This window comes from Monodelphis domestica, chromosome 3 (assembly GCF_027887165.1).
Source record: "Monodelphis domestica isolate mMonDom1 chromosome 3, mMonDom1.pri, whole genome shotgun sequence".
Classification (NCBI taxonomy): Eukaryota; Metazoa; Chordata; class Mammalia; order Didelphimorphia; family Didelphidae; genus Monodelphis; species Monodelphis domestica.
Genome location: NC_077229.1, coordinates 58,197,429 through 58,217,885, shown reverse-complemented (window position 1 = coordinate 58,217,885; position 20,457 = coordinate 58,197,429). Strand labels below are relative to the sequence as shown.

At 38.8% G+C, this 20,457-nt stretch overlaps 1 protein-coding gene across 10 annotated transcripts in view; it reads right to left on the bottom strand.

The window, feature by feature from the left end:
- Positions 1 to 15,369, bottom strand: part of EP400 (E1A binding protein p400) — a 130,150-nt gene extending 114,781 nt beyond the window's left edge. For 9 of the 10 annotated variants that reach the window (XM_056821933.1, XM_056821934.1, XM_056821935.1 and 6 more), the window contains exon 1: positions 14,849 to 14,984. The gene's annotated coding sequence lies outside the window, so the exon portion shown is untranslated. Of the gene's footprint in view, positions 1 to 14,848; positions 14,985 to 15,232 lie in introns of those variants that run through there. The other variant, XM_056821942.1, reaches the window with a different exon arrangement.
- Positions 15,370 to 20,457: the final 5,088 nt, after the last annotated feature.

Here is a 20,457-nt window from a genome sequence, read left to right as displayed (position 1 = left end):
ATGCACAAGTAATCTCCACCACTGTGCTTCATTTCGCCTTTTTATCCCTAATGCTTACCATAGTACCAGACATATATTAAGTTCTTAATAAATGCTTGCTGATTAACTGATAACAGTTGTACCTTCATATCCACTGATTCTGTTTCCACAGGGAAAAAAACTGAAAAATTTCAATAAATGAAAAAATAAACAGTTCATAAGTTTCAAACTACCCACCAAGCAAGTATAGGTTATAACATGGAGAAGTCTGCCAGTCCAATACATGACTCATCTCCTATTGTTGCCATATCCTTGCTCCCAAATTTGTTATAGCATTATCAAAGTGCCTTTGTTTAAAAAAGTCTTTATTTACTACAGCCTCAAAGCACAAGAACAGTGGCACTACTGCATCATACCCTAACATCTGCTGTTTCAGTTACACTCAGTTAACAGCAGGTACTTACTTAAATCCCCGGTTTCAGACATCCATTGTATGTCTTTTAATACAGAAACAGGGGCCCTATCATAATTGCAAACTAATCAAGTTAGTCCACTATCTAACTAGCTCCATACCGCAGATGATGATTCTACCTTACATCTCATTCATCCATTCCTTACCTCCCTCCTATGCCCACATCCCCCAGCTTTCCAACTCTTGCTCTAAACACAGTAATTAATTAAATCACTGCTATCATAGAATCAGGATGTTTCACTGCCAGGTTTAGCCAAGCTGCCTTTTTTTCACCTTTCTTTTGTGTTTTGTTATAAGGGATGACACACTGAGAAGAGACAGATACCTGGAATTGGAGATGAGAAAAAAAAAGATATCAACAAAAATGGCTGTGTGAAAAGGTAAACTGGAACCAGACTTTGAAGCCCTTTAAAAAGCAAACTGAGAGTTTGTATTTTGTCATAGCACTATCTCAAGCTGGAAGGAATCTCAGAATCCATTTAGTCCAGACTATTCATTTTACAAAGGAGGAAATGGAGGCCCAAAAAGATTAAGAAACTAAAATGAAATTTCAACCCAAGTTCTCTGATACCAGAATCAGTGCTCTTCCCACTATATTACACTGCCTCTCTATTATAAGAGTTGCAGGTTCAGAACCAGGTTTTGGAAAGATTCTTTTGGCACAGTTTGGACAATGGATCAGAGAGAAAAGAGTAAAGCCAGGAGGACCAATAAGGAAGCTGTTATAACAGTAAAAATGAAAGGTGATAATGGTCTAATCTAGAGTGGAAGCCTTATGAATGAAAATATATTCAAAGGAATGCTGGGGTAATAGAAGTGAAAAACATAGCAAGATAATGGAAATGGAGGAATGAAAATGAGTGAATAATAGAGATTAATTAAATCTGGACATCAGAAGTTTGAGGAAAAGACAGCTTTCAGGATAAAGTTAATGAACTCTGTTTTGAACAAACTGAAGTTCAAATGCCACAAGATGGAGATGTCCAGCAAAGGATACCAACTCAGAAGGGAGACTAAGCAATCCATCTAGTCATTTGTAGAAAAAAATAAACTGAACTCAAAAAACTAATTAAATCATCAAGGAGAGAATAGGAGACAGAGGGCAGGGAGCATAGAGAGAGAAGGGATGAAAGAAGACTCAAGATAAAGTTTGACAAATTCCCACAATGGAGGAGAAAGAAATTAATGATGATCCAACAAAGAATCACTGATTTAGAGATGGAAAAGATATCAGGGGCCATCTAATTAGATCTCCTCCTTTATTTGTATAAGAAAAAAAAGAGGACCTCAGAAGTTAGGTGACTTGGGGCAGCTGGGTGGCTCAGTGGATTGAGAGTCAGGCCTAGAGATGGGAGGCCCTAGGTTAAAATCTGGCCTCAGACACTTCCTAACTGTGTGACCCTGGGCAAGTCCCCCATTGCCTACCCCTTACCACTCTTCTGCCTTGGAGCCAATACATAGTATTGACTCCAAGACTGAAGGTAAAGATTTAAAAAAAAAAATAAGTTAAGTGAATTGCCCAAAGTCAGATATAGAAACAGTGGAAGGATTTGAACTCATATCCTTTGATTCCAAATCCACTAATCTTTCAAAATCAAGAAAACCATAAAAAAAAAAACAATGTTAGAGAATCCAATGGAGAAGAGAACTGGATCCAGGGGGAAGAGGTGGCCAACCATAAAATATCTGCAAAGAAGTCAAGAAGTATGAGCCTTGAGAAAAGGAGTTAGATTTAGGGATTAGGAGATTATTATTAAGAGAAAGCAGTGAAGTAGTAAAAAAGCTGTGAAATGAGAAGTGAGGAAGTAAAAGAGGCAACTGTGAAGAAAACTTTCTCTGAGTTTTTAAAAGGAAAAGGAGAGGTGGCAAGAGAAAGTTTTAAAAAACTAAGGACTAATGATAGGCATGGCATTATTTATAAATATCAAGACCTAAAAGTAGAAAGAAATGTTGAAAACAGGGTAGGAGAAAAGAAAAGAGGAGAGATGATAGAAATGCCAAACTCCTTGGGGGAATGCCAATTAATGTGACTAAGAGCACAAGTGAAGGGGCTGGCCATAACAAGGAAAAAGAATTGCTACAACCTCAGAGACTAGAGAAAAGGAGGAATGGAGAGGATAATGTAAAGGAGTCAAAACTCTTGAAAAGAGACTTAAGGTGGGGACTGGGGGGAGGTCCTCCATTTTCTCAATAAAGAAAGGAAATGGGTAAAAGGGAGAAGGGAAAGAATAATGTAGGACAAAACATGAGGGAATAGGTTAAGTGTAGTCCAAGCAGTTTAAAATGTAACTGGGAAATATTTAATGAAATAAATAAAATACAATTATACAAAACATAGGTTTTCTGTGTTAATATGCGGCACACTGGAATTCTTAATTACAATTTAGTGGCCCCTTTATATTTGAGTTTGACATAACTGGTTTAAAAAGTTTGAGAAAAACAGAGGGCCACAAGGGAGAGAAAAATTGGCTTTTAACCTCGAACAAAGACCTTGACTTTGAGCAAAGATTTTGACTTTCTTTGGCCTCATTTTCTCTACCTATAAAATGAAAGTATTGAATTGGCTGACCTATAAGATACCTTCAAGCTCTAAAGTGTCAGATACTAATTAATTTATATTTCCCTACCCTCCATCCCTAAACTGATAAAATGACAGGGAAAAAAAAGGCAAAAGACTTATTCATGTTTAAAGCTAAAATTTATTTTTGGTTCACATGTGTTGAAAAAAGCCACTATATTTTTGTGATACCTTTTATTTAAATATGTATTTATTTATATGATAAATTTTAAATATTTTATTCATTAAATTTATATACTCTAAAACTTTTATTTATTTAAATACAAAAAACTACTGTTTTCTAAAAGGTGTTCTAAAAACAATACCAATGGAACTTAAATTTAATAATTAATACTGATTTTAAATATCCAATTGTATTATCTATATAATTTACATAGGTAAGAGATTATAGCTGAGAAAAAAGCCCAGTAATTAAATGTTAATTCAGATGTTTCTATTCCATTTTCTAAGCAACATACACTCTAAATTCAGAAATAATAAACATTTCTAGTTACAAATCCCAAAAAGGACAATATGAACTAAACAAATAAATCCCTAAGTATTTACTGAGTGCTCATTAAATTTAATATAGGATTATATCTCTGCCCCACATTTAAAATAGTATGAGAGGTCCTTTGTCTCACTGCCTCAAAAGTCTCAGCCTACTCCAACCCAGACTCCACACATGTATGACAGTGATTTTTCTAACGCATAGATATGACTATTTCAGTCCCCTACTCAATAAACTACAATTGCTTCCTATTACTTCTAGAGGACAAATGAATTTCTCTTTCACATTTAATGCTCTAACCCTAATCTACCTTTCCAATATTAATCTCCTTCACATATTTCAGTAAAGTCAATAATCAATCAACCAACCAATAAACATTATTAAGCACCTATTATGTGCCTGATACAATGCTTAGGACTGGGAATATGAAGCAAGGAAAAATAGAAGCTCCCTAACAACTCACAATATAATGGGAAAAGACAACATATGTAATTAAGCTGAAAAAAGTGGAAGGAAAAGAGAAAGTGAGATAGAAAGATCCATATATGGGTCTCTGTTCCTTTGCTCTGGCCAACTCTCATACCTTGAACTCCCCTCTCCTCTTGCAATCCCTTCTTTCTTTCAAGACTCAACTCACAGAGGCAGCTGGATGGCTCAGTAGATTGAAAGCCAGGCCTAGAGACAGGAGGTCCTAGGTTCAAATCACACCTTAGACGCTTCCTAGTTGTGTAACCCTGGGCAAGTCACTTCACTCCCAATATACAAAATTGATTCTAAGACAGGAGGTAGGGGTTTAAAATTTAAAAAATTCAGCTAACCAAACACCACCTTTACCCTCAAATATTAGCATCCTCCCTCCTGAATTACCTTGTATCTATTCTGAATATACCTACATATGTGTGTGCACACATGCTTAAGAGTGTGTGTACATACATGTGTGTATGTATATGTGTGAAGAGGGAGAGAGAATGAGACAGAAAGAGAGAGTGTGGACAAGAGAGAGAAGGAGAGAGAATGAGGAAGAAAGAGAGAAAATGGGCAAGGAGAGAATGAGTTAATGTTAAAGAGAATAAGAGAAAATGAGAGACAAGAGAAAGAACATAAATTCCTTGAGGGGGAAGGACTGTGTCACTGTATCCCCAGCACCTAAGAGAGTGCCTGGCACTTAATAGATATTTGTGGCTTGGCTGATTTGTTACAGTTTAATTGGACTCTGAAAACTAACACATGAAACAATTAGAAAACTATTCAACTACAAAGGATCAAAAAGTATAGGCTGAAGTTGGAAGTAGAAATTAGGGTGGATGCCCTCCAGGAACTGGAAAAATAATGATGACAAATAAAGCACTTTAAGGTTTGCACAGCACATTACAAATACTCATCTTATCCTCATAACTCTGAGAAAGAGCTATTACAGTTTCACATTTTACAACTGAGGAAACAGGGAGACATAAGTGAAATGCCTTGACTCAGCTCACATAGCTATTAAGTGTCTGAGGCTGGATTTGAACTCTGGTCTTCTTGACTCAGATCTTGTACTCTTTTCAAACTGTACCAGCAGTTGCAAGGACCATATCAAAATCTGATCTAAAAAGCAAAGGCTTAATTCTGAAAAAGGACATACAAATAGGCATGATTTATTAGAATATAAAGAAATAATTTCAAAATAAAGAAATATTAGTCCATTTTAGTTTTATGAACTTCTTTAACAGCTTTGCCTCTATTAAGATACATGAATTTCAAGCAATCAAATAGAACCAAAGTAGGCACTGAGAGGAAGGTTGTTCGAGATCACATTTAAGATCGCTTCTAATCCTAATTTTCCATGATTCTTAGTGTTTAGTACCAAGAACTGCATAGTATGAATACATATTTCTTAATACATTTCTTTACCAAGTTTCCATATACTGGAAAGCTTGAAAAAATTAAACTAATTTTTTTACACATGAAGTAATAAATTTGTAAACTCATTACCTCAGATACTGATAACAAATCACTTCAACAAAGGCAGACAAGAGGTATTCAGTCATTATCATTATGGAGAATAATCAATCAAGGTATACTCCAACCAGGTTCAGAGTAACTCCAGAATGTATGAAGTGCCTACTACTATGCATAAGACTCTGCACTAAACATTTCTTTGATCTTTTCAGGGATGAAAAAGAGTCCTTGCCTCTAGGTCATGATTCTTTTATAGTTTCTACTGTGTGCCAGGCATGGCACTTTTTACAAATATAAAAAGAAGGGGAAAGACAAGTCTTTCCAAATTATAGTCTTTCTGTCCTTCAGACACTCTACATTCCAGATACCTTGGCTTCCCTGTCATTCCCTAAAAGGCAGTATGGTAGAGCTGAATCAGAGGGGCATAGGTTCAAATCCCACACTTTCTACTTATGAGATCTTGGGCAAATTACTTAAATCTCTCAGAGCACCTCAATTTCCTGAGCTGTAAAATGAGTTTTGGACTAGGTGACCTCTAAGATTCCTTCTAGCTAAATTTATGACCTGAAAATTAATATACATGTTATATATATCTTTATCCAAGACAGATAAAAATGTTAAGCAGCACAAACCAAGATAGCAACTGGGGTACTTCACTACAGATCTTCTAAACAGACATAAAATCATAAATAACAACTCTTTGGTTCACCCATTCAACCAATTCCAAGTCTACTCAATTAAAATCTTGTGTATACCACATCTTTTTAATCTACCCGCAAAAGCATAATGAAGAGACAATGTAAATATCTTCCCAAAATCTCAATTAACTACATACACACATTAGCCTTCCTCAATCCACCAATCAAGTGACCCTGTCAAAAAAAGAAAATAAAGTGAATCTGGCCAGCATGAATTTTTCTTGAGGTGGCCCGATTCTTTGTGATCAATCACCACTTCCTTTTTTAGATATTCACTAACATGTATCCCTTTAATACATTTTAGAATTTTTCTTGTAATCAAGTCAAATCCATTGGTCATTAATACATACATCCTATCCTCTCTTTTTTTTTAAATGGGATATTTGCCCTTCTCTCCTATCTTGCAACACCTCTCCATTATCTTTCTTTTCTTTTTCTCTTAACTCTTTGAATTATAACTTTATTTTTTCCCAGGCTGTTCCCTACCTACTTCCCAACCCCACACTAGAGAAGACCAATATTTGATACAAATATGTATGTGAAACTATACACTACATAGTTTTATATATCAATTTTTCCTCAGGAGGTGAATCGTACCTTCCTTAACCAGTCTTTTGTAGTTGATTTGAATATTCACATAACTCAGAATAGCTTAGTTATTTACATTTACTCTTGAAACAATATTGCTGTTACTATCTATTTCCATTCTCTTGCAAAGAAGCCAGAGAGTGGCTATCTTCATATCCCTGACACACAACTCACCTGGTGACTTTAACATATTAAATAAAACAGTCAAGTACCTTCTTACTACCTTCCTACTTGCCTAAGATTCCAACTTTGCATTAGTCCTCTTTATTCTGTCATTTCTGGCCCAAAAATTTTGGACAGTCTTTCAAAGCACCTCTTGCAAAAGCACCTTTTCTCAACTCAGAGGCCAGATGAGTTCAAGTCCTGATCACCCCCTCCATAGACTACTACAAAAGTCTCCTAACTAGTTTCTCTACCTCCAAAGTCTCCCCTTTCCAATCAATATTCCTAAAGCATAGGCCCACCATATCATTCCTCTGCTCAAAAAGCTTCAGTGTCTCCCTATCTAGGTAGAGGTAGCTAGTGGCACAGTGGGTAGTGTTAGGCTTCAAGTCAGGAAAATCTTATTTCAAGCTTGGCTTCAGACACTTACTAGCTGTGGGACTCTAGGCAAATCACTTAACTCCTTTCTGCCTCAGTTTCCTCAACTGTAAAATAAGGATTTGTTAATGCTGTTCAAACATTTATTCGTGTGACCACCACAGTTATCCATGGGATTTTCTAGGCAAGGATACTGAAGTGGATTACCATTTTCTTCTGCAGTGTACCCACTGGATCCTTTTGTCAGGCAATCAGTCACATAGCTAGGAAGTGTCTGAGGCCAGATATGAATCCGGGTCTTCCTTACTCTAGACCCAGCACTCTATCTACCAAGCTTCCTAGCTGCTTCAAAATAAGAACACCTACCTCCCAAGGGTTATTGAAAAGATCAAATGAGATATTTGTAAAAAGTGTCATGCCTGGGACACAGAAGACACTATATAAATATGTATTCTCTTCCCTTATTTTCCTTCTAAAATAACGTGAAAACTTTCTCATTTGGCACGTAAGCCCTTCAAAGGTTCCAGACTACTCTTCCTGGCTTATTCGGCATTACTTTTCTTCTCGAACTCTAACATTCAGTCATAATGGCCTAGTAGCCGTTCTGCAAGCACTATACCCTCTTTCCTAACTGTGCGTCACACCTTCCCTTATCACTCCCTCTTCATTTTCCCCTCAGGAACTTCTGACTCCTTTGAAAACTCAGCTCAAGTGCCTCTGCCTCCTACACAGGGTCTTTTCTGATGATCCCTTCTCCAAATGCCAGTGACATCCCTCTCCCCCCAAATACTTTGTTTACAGTGTATATATTTTGTATTTAATTATATACATATATTATACATATTGTTTCCCTCAACAGAATGCAAGCTCCATGTGGGTAAAGAATGTTTCATTTTTTTACTTTGTATCTCTTTTTCTTACCAGTAAAGTAGGCACTTAAAAACAGGTCAAGTACCTGAAAAAAGAATCCAAAAGCAAAAGGCTGCAGTAGTTCCCTCTCCTTCCCCTCATCATTTAGCATCCTTTTATACTCTAATCTCAAGACCTTATGATCAATCCATTCCCCCGTGGATCCCATCGATCCTTCTTTAATCTTCTTCTCGTCTTCAAAACAGCTATATGGAACATTTTAAAACTTTGGGTTTTTTCTGTCCTTAGTAAGCTCAGCTCCTTCTGAAGGACTAAAGGGCAGTGCAACATACTGTTTTATTCATTTTCCACTACCTTTCCTTGCTTCATAATTTCTTTTGAAAATCTCCATTAAATTTTTGAATTATGTACAAAGTCACAAAACTGTTCATTACTTTTAAACCAGATATCCCACTACTAAACTCTACCCCAAGGAAATTAAAGACAAACAGGCTATATATAACATAATATTCAGAGCAGTATTTTGTAGAGTAGCAAAAAAACAGAAATCAGTATAGGTGCCCATCCACTAGAGCAGCATTAGTGAAGGTTTTCAAGTTTCAGTACCCAGAGGGCAAATTCAAGCTGTCCATGAGCCCTCCACATTACCAGAGAGCAGAGAGAGGAAGTGCCTGCTTTGGGCAGCTGGGCAGAGGGGCAGAGCATGCAAAAAATGTCCTCAGGCACTGGAAACAGAGCAGCTCCCCAAGTGCAGGTTGGGCACACATGCCAATACCTCACCAATGCTGCTCTAGAGAATTGCTGGCAACTGTGGCATATGAATGTAATGGAATACTATTATACTACAAGAAGTTAACATGAGAATTCAGAGAAGTACTGGGAAGACATAATACAAACTGATACAGAGCAAAGTAATCAAGAACAATTTACAAAAAGAAATTAACTAAAATAATGATGTCAAGACGGACCACTAGGTCAATTGGTTTTACTCACCTGGTTTTTTGGGGGGGAGGGGTTTGTTGTTGTTTTTTTTTAAACCCTTACCTTCTGTATTGAAGTCAATACTGTATATTGGCTCCAAGGCAGAAGAGTGGTAAGGGCTAGGCAATGGGGGTCAAGTGACTTGCCCAGGGTCACACAGCTAGGAAGTGTCTAAGGCCAGATTTTAACCTAGGACCTCCCATCTCTAGGCCTGGCTCTCAATTCACTGAGCTACCCAGTTGCCCTCTACTCACCTGTTTTTATTAAGATGGCCTAAGCCAACTTCAAGAATGATCTGGGTTATTTCCAGATCCTGAAATGGTCCAGACAACTTAAATAAATCAATGGTCAGGAATCTGATATAAAATACATTGATATAATGCAAAGAATACAAACTGGGAATTCATAGAAATGGGTTCTAGTCTTCCATTAACTATGCTTCCTTGAACAAGTAACATCACATCTTGAACCCTCTATAAAATGAAGGTATTAGACTAGAGGACCTCTAATATCCTAGGTTCCTTTAACATTACATTCTAAGATGGCCTGACAAGTCACTAGACATATTCCAGGAACATGCACCATGCAAAGATGACCCTGGTGGCTAATTCTCAGTAGAAACTTATTGACCTTGTATATGATTCTCTCTAATGAATAAAAGTAGCAAAGAAAAGTGACTAAAGTCCTGGATTTCAAATCAAGAAATCCTGGATCCATATTCTAACCTAGATATTCTAAGTGAGCACAAGGAAGACATTCAGTTTCTCTGAATCTCAGTTTCCCAATCTATAAAATGAAAATAGTAAGCCTTCAGTACTTATCTTACAAGGTTGTTATAAGGATCAAATGAAATAATGTAGAGAAAAAATTTTGTAAACCTGAAAGCATGATATAAATTTGACAGCTATAATTGTTATTGATCCTATAGTCAGTATTTTTGTGCTCTGTTGACTGGTCCACATTGATATTTCAACAATCTTGAATTCAATGGGCAGATTTAGAGATACATATCTGATAAATGACTGAAAAGAGTTGAATCTTTAACCTTGACTTCAAAAGCATTGTGTTCTAACCAACTGAACCAACACAACTGAAAAACTGTATTGTGTAGTAGGAGAAAGGTTTAATACTCATTTTTGGCATCAATGATGCTCATTATTTATATATATAAAAGACCAGCAAGTTAATTATAATGAGTTTGTTCTAGAAAACAAACAATAAAACACATATTCCTCCTCTTGATAATGAGGTGGAAGACTAGAGATGTGGAATATTCCATAGGCTATCAAGATGGACCACTAAATCAGTTGGTTTTACTCACCTGTTTTTATTAAAAGTGAGGGTTCACTGACAGAAGGGATATATTAGGAAATAAATGGTGTCAAAACAAGTTATATCAATAAAATTTTCAAAATAAAAACCAATATAAATTGAACTACATGAAGGGAAAACGTTTAAAATAAATAAAAGCTCTATGGATTAAAATAATTCCCTATAAATATACAATAGTACCTTTAAGTAATGCCCCTTTTTCTGTTTAATCACAACGGTTTCTCTTTGTGACTTCAAAATTTCATTCCTGAAAGCACCCTACACTTCTTGGACAGATTTTTACTATATAATTTCAGTCCAGAGGACCTTAGCCATTCTTTGACTGATCCCTTTGGAATTTGCTCTCCCAAAATCCAGGCACATGTCAGATATGCCCGAATGCCCCTAGATTGGCTACATTATTTCTCCTCAGCTACCAGTTTCCCCCTATTGGTATAAATCAAGTCCAGAAATTCCCCTTTGCAATACTTTTGCTATTTAAAGAATGAAATTATCATTAAAGTAAACCAAAAAAATATTAGCTGCTCTCTTTCTGGCAACAGCACATCTTTAGATAACTGAAGACCTCTATCACTACTATACTTGTGCCTCAATGCCAGGACAAATTCCCCTTCTCTTCCCTCTTTTTGGGTAGGTAGTTTACATTCTACTCCAGTAACAATACTGCTCTGTTTATAGTTTACAACTCAATGGAACCCACTTGATTCCTGGATCCTTTATATGATACTATATTGTTTGTTTGTTTTTTAAGCCCTTACCTTCTGTCTTGGAATCAATACTGTGTATTGGTTCTAAAACAAAAGAGTGGTAAGGGCTAAGCAATGGAGGTTAAGTGATTTGCCCAGCCACACAGCTAGGAAGTGTCTAAGGACATATTTGAACCTAAGACCTCCCATTTCTAGACCTGGCTTCAATCCACTGAGTCACCCAACTGCCCCCATGATACTATATTCTTAATAATAATACTATTTCACTTCTCTTCAACCTTCTTTTCCAATTTCCCTTATTTGTGAATAAAAATATCCCCTTCCAGAACCAGTCACAAGTCCTACCCCACCAAGTCTCAGTGATTCTTACAAAGCAATTCTGCCTTATTTTGAGATCTCTAGTTCAACTACTCTGTTATTCATTCTTTGTGTAGTCATGTAAAGATATCTGAAGCCATATGTTTAAACCAAGTGTTTCTCTAAGACTTTTGCCCCCCAGGAGATACATACCTGCTATTATTCCTGCACTATAGCTACTCCATAGGACATCTAATTTAGTTTATAAATACAAGAAATTTTCTCTTTTCCCCTTCCTTTTCAGAATACAGCCCTTCAAAGTAGATTGGAAGACTCCTAAGACAAAGACATTTTTTATCAGCTGATCTTTACATGCATTTCATCCCTGCCTACGAGTCCATCATTCCCATATTTTTAAGTCATGGTTCAAATCATCATCTCTTAGCCATCCATTCACTTCCCAAATCTACCTCTCTCTTTTGAAACCCTTGTTTTCAAAGGGCAGCAGAAATGAAAAGAATACCTACGTACTTAAAGTGACCTATCTCCTACTCAAGACTTCATAATTTTTTCCAAAGTTGTCTAGATTCCTGCTGATAGAATCAATTTTGTTCTTATGAATCTCTAGAAATGAAAGAGAAGTCATTCAGTTTGACAAGTCATGGAAGGTTCTTTTACACACTCTAAGTTCCAGAAAAAGACAGCAATCTTCTTTATTATTAATGTCCAATCAACAAAAAGCTGCCTCTGCCTTTCAGCAGGGAGTCAGTTGCCAGCCATCACTACTAATTTTTTTCTTCCTCTGACCTTTTACTGGATTAGGTCTCACCCAGTAACAACTGTAGATTCATATTATTATTCACATTATTAGAAGACAAACATCTACCTTTTCCTCCTCAGGATAATACTCTTCAGCTAGCATTTATTTGTAGAGCAATTTAATGTTTGCAAAACACTTTATAAAAATTATCTTATTATTTAACAATAATGCTAGGAGATATGAGCTATTATCTCCCATTTTACAGATGAGGAAAATAAGTTCAAAAGAGGTTAAGTGACTTGCCCAGAGTCACACTGTCAGTATCTGAAACCATATTTGAAGTCAGGTTCTTTCTGACTTCAGGTTGAGAAATCTATAACTCCTAACTGCAAAGAACTCCTATCTGTTACTTTAGTTCCAAGTGTTCAGGGATCTTTCTTCCATTTCTCCAGTCACAATCATCCACTTTCCAATAACCTGACCCAGGTAAGGATTCTCTTCTGCCTCTTCAAATCCCGTTCCTTCTCTGTTTTAACACTGAAGATCTCCATCCACTATTTTACGGAAAACCCCATTCTATCCAATAGCCTGAGAACAGAGATAAATTCTTTCCCCTACAGAGACCAGCCTGTGCTGACAAAAACAAGCAGTGCATGACCTGTGCAGGTCACTGAAATTCTCCCCGTTTTCTGTACTTTCTGGAAGCAAAATCCTCAGTCTTCTGTCATCCCTTTTGGTACCAGCTTCCCAGGAAAACTGACAAGCAACCTGAAAGTGGGGCTATCTTTTGTCTTTCTCCTCACCTCCTTAGCCCACAAACAAACACAACCAATTTCTTTTCCCTATTCTTATTAGCAACTTCCTTTTCCTCTACATTCTCCTTTTCTAGGGGTCCTTTTCTTTCTCAAACCTCAAAAAAAAAAAATCAAATAATTTCAGAGCTGGAAGGAATGGCAGATATCATCTTGAATTTGTTGACTTGATTAAGGAAAATTCTAATTTTCCTAAGGTATTAATTTCCAAAGCAATTAGTAGTATCTCACAATCTCTTCCATAATCTTTCATATTGTTATGCCTTAAAAGATATTATTCTCCCTGTCTCCAATTTAAAGGGTAGCTTTAATTCAGAAATTAAGAGTTGAGATTACTTTAATATTTCAATCTTATTTAACAAAAAGCAAATCAAAAAATAAATGTTTTTGTTATTTTTAAGATTACATTTTGAACAGTAAAATTTCTGTGACAATGAATATCTCTGCAATAATATGACAGCTTTCGAAACCAATGTTAATTGAATTAAAATATTCTAAATAAGAGCAGGAAACAAGCATTATTAATATTTGGCTATAACATCAAAACCCATGCAAGATCATTCAACATTTTTACTACCATCTCTTTAAAAAATAAAAACTTTATGTTATGGTCTCATTTTAAATGTTCCAAAGAGGTTAGTCACAAAAGCAAAGAAAAATACTGTATAAAAAGGAATGACTATAATAAAGGATCTTACTAAATACAATCAAAACAACCCATTAAAACAACTTGTCAAAGACTGCTGAAGCTATCTAAGTACCTTTTTAAAAACTGGCTTATTAGTTAAATGAACAATTTTTCTTTTTTTTTAAATTAACAATTTTTGAACAATGCCATGGCATCCAAGCCCTTTTCCAGTTTTAAAATTCTATATTCAGTCTTAATAAGGGTTTGATTTTATTCTTACATTAGTTCTAGACTCAAGTTTGATATTTACTTGATGTACTGGGGGAGAGGGGAACCTCACTTGATATGTTTCGAGTTTCTTAATATGTAAAACAAGGATGTTATACTAATAATGTTTACTTCCTTTCTTTCTTCCTCTTACCAAGTACTATTAAAATAAGGATTATTGGGATTATTTTTTAGATTTGTCATATATTTAAATTGGAAAGGATCTTAAAGATTATTTCCAATCCTGATTTTAAGATCCAGAAAGGTTAAGGGACTTGCCAGGGGTCCCAGAGGAGAGATCCTTACTCCCCACACAGCTTACTTTCCAATCTATAGTGGCTATATACCTAAAGGATTATAGAATGGAAGAGTCTCTTGTTTCTGTAAGGTCTTCCTAGGAAGGCTCAAGAGAACCTAGCCTGGGACTCGAAGCTGTAGATCACTTCCACCATGGGGAAAGGTAACAGGGGAAGGAAGAGGGTTGACAGCTCCGCCGTTACTTTGGTCCTTTGCCCAACATCGATAGGTCTCCAAGGGGATCCTCCATCCTGCCGGGCCAGGCCGTATGAAGGCGAAGAACAAAACACCAAGGATGGAGCGAGGGCAGAAATCACTACTACGGCTGCGGCCGTGAAGGAGACGGGGGAGGTCAAGTCGTTTCCCGGTCTCTGGGCCTCGGTTTCATCCCCGGTTAAGAAAAAGGGAGGCTGGCCTGGCAGGTCTGCTGCGTCCCTCACCTAGAGCTCCCCCGGACGCGGACAACAATGGTCAAGGTGAGGAGGGCTCCGTCCGCAAGCACGCTGGGGGCCTAGGCTTCGCTTCCCCAGGCCCAACCCCTCGGCCAAGACCGACACCTCTCTCCCCCCACCCCCAGCCCGCCCGCCACAAAGAGGAGGCGACGGACTCACGTCCCACGCCGAAAGAAGAGCTGGGAAGGCCCCGCAGCTCCGCGACGGCCCACCGCGGCCTCTCCCACCAAAGATCTAGCCCGAGCTTCAACACAGCCGCGGCCCTCAGCGCCTCCGTCCGGCGCTCCGTCCGCCTCTCCGTCAGTCCGTCAGTCCGTCCGTCGGCGGCGACGGCCCGGAAGCCCCGGCGGCCCCTCGGTCCGCCGACCGGAAGCGGCCCCCGCGCGCCTACGCGCCGCGCCTCCAGGGGCCCGGGCCCAGCCCGCGCCACCAGAGAGGAATCGGGGATGGGGGGTAGGGAGCTAAGGGGGAAAAAACGTATGCCACTGCTCCGCTCTCACTCGCCCGCCGGAGTTCTCTCCACGACTCCTGGAGATGACTTACCTCGTCTCTTATCAGGCGGGAAGAAGACGGCGGCGGCGGCCGTCGTTCAGCGCCCCAAGGAGAGGCGAGAGGCGGCGCGACCACGGCGAGCCGGCGGGGACACGCGCCGCCGGGACTTTCGTCTTCGCGTAGTCCCCAGCTCGCCTCAGGGCCCAGCCTGAGCCCCACTTGCTAGGACCGGCCAATTGGAGGCGCTGGGGGGCGCTACGGGGGGAGGGGGAACAGAGAGACGGAGGGCCATAGAGAAGAGAAAAGAAGGATAGAGAGGAAGAGATCAGCGAGAGGAGACGGGAGAGAGAGAGGCTGGCGGGCGGGGCCGACGGGAAGGAAGAGACTCCGCGAGCTGGGATCTAGGGAGGTGGAGGACGGCTTACTAACAATACCCAGCCTCGGAGGCGGCCTTTGTCGGAGCTTTGGGGGAAGGTAAAACCAGCCATCCGGGGCGATCAGCAACCATTTAGTAAACTAGAGGCTAGAGAAACAGACGAAACTAACAGGCCCTGCGGTCGATCAGCTTGCATTCTATGGAGATCATTAGTCAATAAGAGTTCTGGAAGTGCTCGGGTTTTTCAGCTGTCAAAACTGATCTGACCGTGCCACCTCTCCTCAATAAACCCTCATGGCTCCCTATTACTTCGAAGATCAAACATGAACTCCCATTTGGCTTCTAAAGACCAAAGTGGCTCATTGGACCGAGAACCAGACCTAGAGATGAGAGGTCCTGGGTTCAAATGTGTAGTCTGATACTTCCTAGCTGGACAAGTCACTCCCATTGCCTAGCCCTTACCACTCTTCTGCCTTGGAACCAATACTTAGTACTGATTCTAAGAAGAAATATAAAGGTTTAATTTTTTAAAAAATTATTTTAAGACCATTATAATTTGCCCCTACCTACTTCTGCAGGTTCCTTATCAGGTATAATCTGTGATCTATTGCCACTGGCCTCCTTGCTGTTCCTTGAGCAACCATAGAAGGCACTTAATAAATGAGGACAGGGACTGTCTTTTGCCTATTTCAGTATCTTCAGTGATTAATACAGTAGCTGACATATATTAGACACATCATAAATGTCAATTGAATTAATGAGTCTAATGGAGAGACAGCATGAAAACAAACATATACATACATAATTAGCTCTATACAGAATTGATAATTAACAGAAAGAAGGCATTGACATTAAAGAGAAGTTAATGGCTCAAAGGATAGAAAATCAGGCCTGGAGTTGAGGTCCTGGGTTCAAATTTAACTTCAGACATCCTAGCTGTGTGACCCTAGGCAAGTAACTTAATCCCAATTGCCTAGCCCTTACTGCTCTTCTGCCTTAGAAAAGATACTTAAAACCAATGAATTCTAAGTAAGGGTTTGGGTTTGGGGGGGGGGGGGTTTAGAGTTTGAGAAGGCTTCTTATAAAAAGTACGATTATATCTAGTGTCATTGGAGGAAAGTATGTGGAGGAAAATTAAGTATAAGATTGTAAAGGTAGAAAAGGACTGGATTATGAAAGCCTTTGAATGCCAATAGAGAATTTGGTATTTGCTCCTGGCCTCCTTAGCTTCCTTAAAGTCTCTGGTAAAATCTCACCTACTAGAAATCTTTCCTGATTACCCTTAATAGAAGTGTCTTCCCTAGTTTGATAACCCTAGTTTATACTCCCTGTACCTTCTTTGTCAATAAATATTTGCATATTGTCACCTTCCATTTGACTGGAGCATCTTGAAAGCAGGAACTGCTCTTTGTCTTTCTCTATATCCAGAGTTTAGCACAAATGCTCAGCATATAAATGGTGCTTGATGAAAAAATGTTTTAAATCTCTTATAATCAGAGAAATGCAAATCAAAACAACTCTGAGGTACCACCTTAAACCTAGCAGATTGGCTAACATGACAGCAAAGGAAACTAATAAATATTGGAGGCAATGTGGCAAAATTGGGACAATAATGCAATTCTGGTGAAGTTGTAAATTGATCCAACCATTCTGGATGGCAATTTGGAATTATGCCCAAAGGGTGCTGAAAGACTGCCTACCCTTTGATCCAGCCTTACCACTGCTGGGTTTATACCCCCAAAGAGATAATAAGGAAAAAAACTTGTACAAGAATATTCATAGCTGCGCTCTTTGTGGTGGCAAAAAAATGGAAAATGAGGACATGCCTTTGATTGGGGAATGGCTGAACAAATTGTGGTATATGTTGGTGATGGAATACTATTGTGCTCAAAGGAATAATAAAGTGGAGGAATTCCATGCAAACTGGAACAACCTCCAGGAATGGATGCAGAGTGAAAGGAGGAGAACCTTATACACAGAGACAGATACACTGTGGCACAATCGAATGTAATGGACTTCTCTACTAGCAGCAATGCAATGACCCAAGACAATTCTGAGAGACTTAGGAGAGCACTACATCCACATTCAGAGAAAGAACTGTGGGAGTAGAAACACAGAAGAAAAACAACTGCTTGATCACATGGGTTGATGGGGATATAACTGGGGATGTAGATCCTTAAATATCACCGTAGTGCAAATATCAATAATATGGAAATAGGTCTTGATCAATGAAACATGTAAAACCCAGTGGAATTGCATGTCGGCTATGGGAGGGGGGTGAGGGAAAGGAGGAAAAGAACATGTAACCATGGGAAAATATTCTAAATTAAATAAAATTTCCCAAATTAAAAAACATAAATGGTGCTTAAATTGCTTTTTGACTAAGTGTTGATAACCTCCAAATTTATTCTATCTATATCTTATTTGTATACAATCATTTTCATGTTGTCTCTGCTATTGGAGTGTGAGTTCTTTAATTGGAGGAACCTCGATTTTGCCTTTCTTTGTATCACCAGCACTTAGCATGGTGTCTGGCACATGATGGGCACTTAATAAATGCTCATTAACTATGTTACAAGCACCAAACTAAGTGCTGGGTATGCAAAGAAAAAAACTATTCAGAACAAATACAAAATAAATGCAAAGTACTTAAATACAAAGTAATTTGGGAGGGATATGTCAAGAAAAGCTTCTTTAAAAGGGGTGTTAGAGGGGTAGCTGGCTAGCACATTGGCCTAGATGGGAGGTCCTGGGTTAAAATTTAGCCCTGGACATTTCCTAGCTATGTGACCCTGTTACTCAATATCCATTCTAAGACTGAAGGTTGGAGCTGCATCCAGAAAGAAGAGAGGGAGTCTAAAACGGAAAGATGAAAAAGAAGCACATTCTAAACATAGAACAAAGCCAATGGGAAGAAATAAAGATGGGCGAAGACTGCCCTGTGTGATCACCACAGAAACAGAGTTGGCCTGACTACAGAGTATAAGAAGGGGAGCAGGAAGGGCCTTAGAAGATAGGTTGCAACAGCTTACTTTGTATATAGTTTGTATCTACTTAGCATTGTACATAATTTATTCCCTTTGTTGAATGTAAGCTATTTGAGATCAGGAAATAATTTCATTTTTGTCTTTGTAACCCTAGTAACTATGTACCTCACTAGGTACCGGGCACATTATGTTCAGTCAGCCTCATTTGGCAAAGATACTGGAGTAGTTTAACATTTCTTTCTCCAGCTTATTTGACAGATGAGGAAACTGAGGCAAAAAGGGAAAAATGACTTGCCCAGGATCTCAAAGCTAGTAAGTATCCACCTAATGCCCTACCCTGGCATATAGCATGTACTTAATAGATGGCTTGTTGAGTGACGCTTGTTGAATTTTGTGGGATGGAGGTTAGGAATAAAGAAAAATAGATTTTAGTATTATAGGAAGATAATATGCATTATGGGGAGGATAGGGAGTTGTTAGAAAAGGATAGGAAGAAAGTAGATGTGGTTTAGGGAGGATTATGGGGGTGGGGGAAGAAGATATGAAGATATCAGGAGAGAAAAGGAGGTATCAAGAAGAAAGAGGAGACTGATAGGAAGAAAAGAAAAAAGGCATTAGAGGAAAGAAGGGAAGGAGAATAGAAAGGAAAAAATTGTTTTAGTCATTTTTTTTATCTCAATGTGAACATTCTATTCTTATTCTCTATTGGATTTCTTTTGGTAAGGTTTTTATCTCATTATTTTGTACTCCATGAAACTGGATTATAATTTAAACATTAAAACAAGACATTTATAGGCATTTGTGTGTGTCTGTGTCTGTGTATACACATACATAAAAGTATTTAAGGTACCCTGAAGAACTCCTGCTCCAGGGGCCAGTGAGCATCTAGAAAGATAAGGTGGAGTCAGGGGTGTGTGCTAGAATGAACTCCTATCTGCTAGCTCACTAGAGTCAATTGTTAAATTTTAAGTGTGAGCATTTATATTTCAGAAATGAACAAAGCTAAGAATCAGGACTTACTTTATTGTTTTGTTGATAGTCTAGACTTAAGAAAATGATAGCAAAAATGTTAATAATGTAGATTAAACTAAAAAGTGTGTCTTGAAGATATTTCCCCCCAAAGAGCATTGATAAACATTTACCTCAAAAACTTTAATAAACGTACCATCAAAACAACTTTATGGTTTATGACATGAAAATAATAAGGTAATTCTGACCCCCCAAAATTATATCAATCTTCAGTCTTCTCTGTCCTTGGTTGTAGAACCATGTTTTAAAGGGCTTTGAACACCAAACAGAGGAGTTTGCATTTTAGCTTAAAGGCCATCAGTAGGCTCTCCTGCATCTCTAGCACATTGGTAGCATGCTTAAACTTGGACTTTTGTTGTTGGTTGTCTCTTGAACCGAGGATGACGATTGTCTTTGTGCGTTTTTGTGCACAAAGATACCTGTGCATGAAGATTTAAGTGGAAAAGTCGATGCACAGAGACAGTCCCACTCTCTCGGCGTTGGAAGCCTGGGTCCATTGGCACGAAAAGTCGTTACACCTGGAGACTTCCTCAGCTGCATTAGATGGCCGTGTTGTCTTTTGTGCTCCATCACGCCCTAAGCACTCCACAGTGCCTTGCTGCATCGCCATCTCAGCCGTTGAACCTTCTTGTTGGTTTCTTCCACCTGTTCCGCCGAAGCAGTCTTCACATGCTGGGTGAGCAAAGCCCTAGCTCACCAGGGGTCGACGTCGACCAGATGGCTACCCTCACAAGGTTTAGCCGGCCTGTCGAAGCCTTTGCCTGGGGTGTGACCGCTGCCACCTGCTAGCAGCTACTGGGAGCCATAAGTGAGAGCTGGGTGTCAGGTGAGGGTCAGTGGCTGGAGAGCTGCCCTAGAAGGGCACGACAAGCCCTCCATACCAG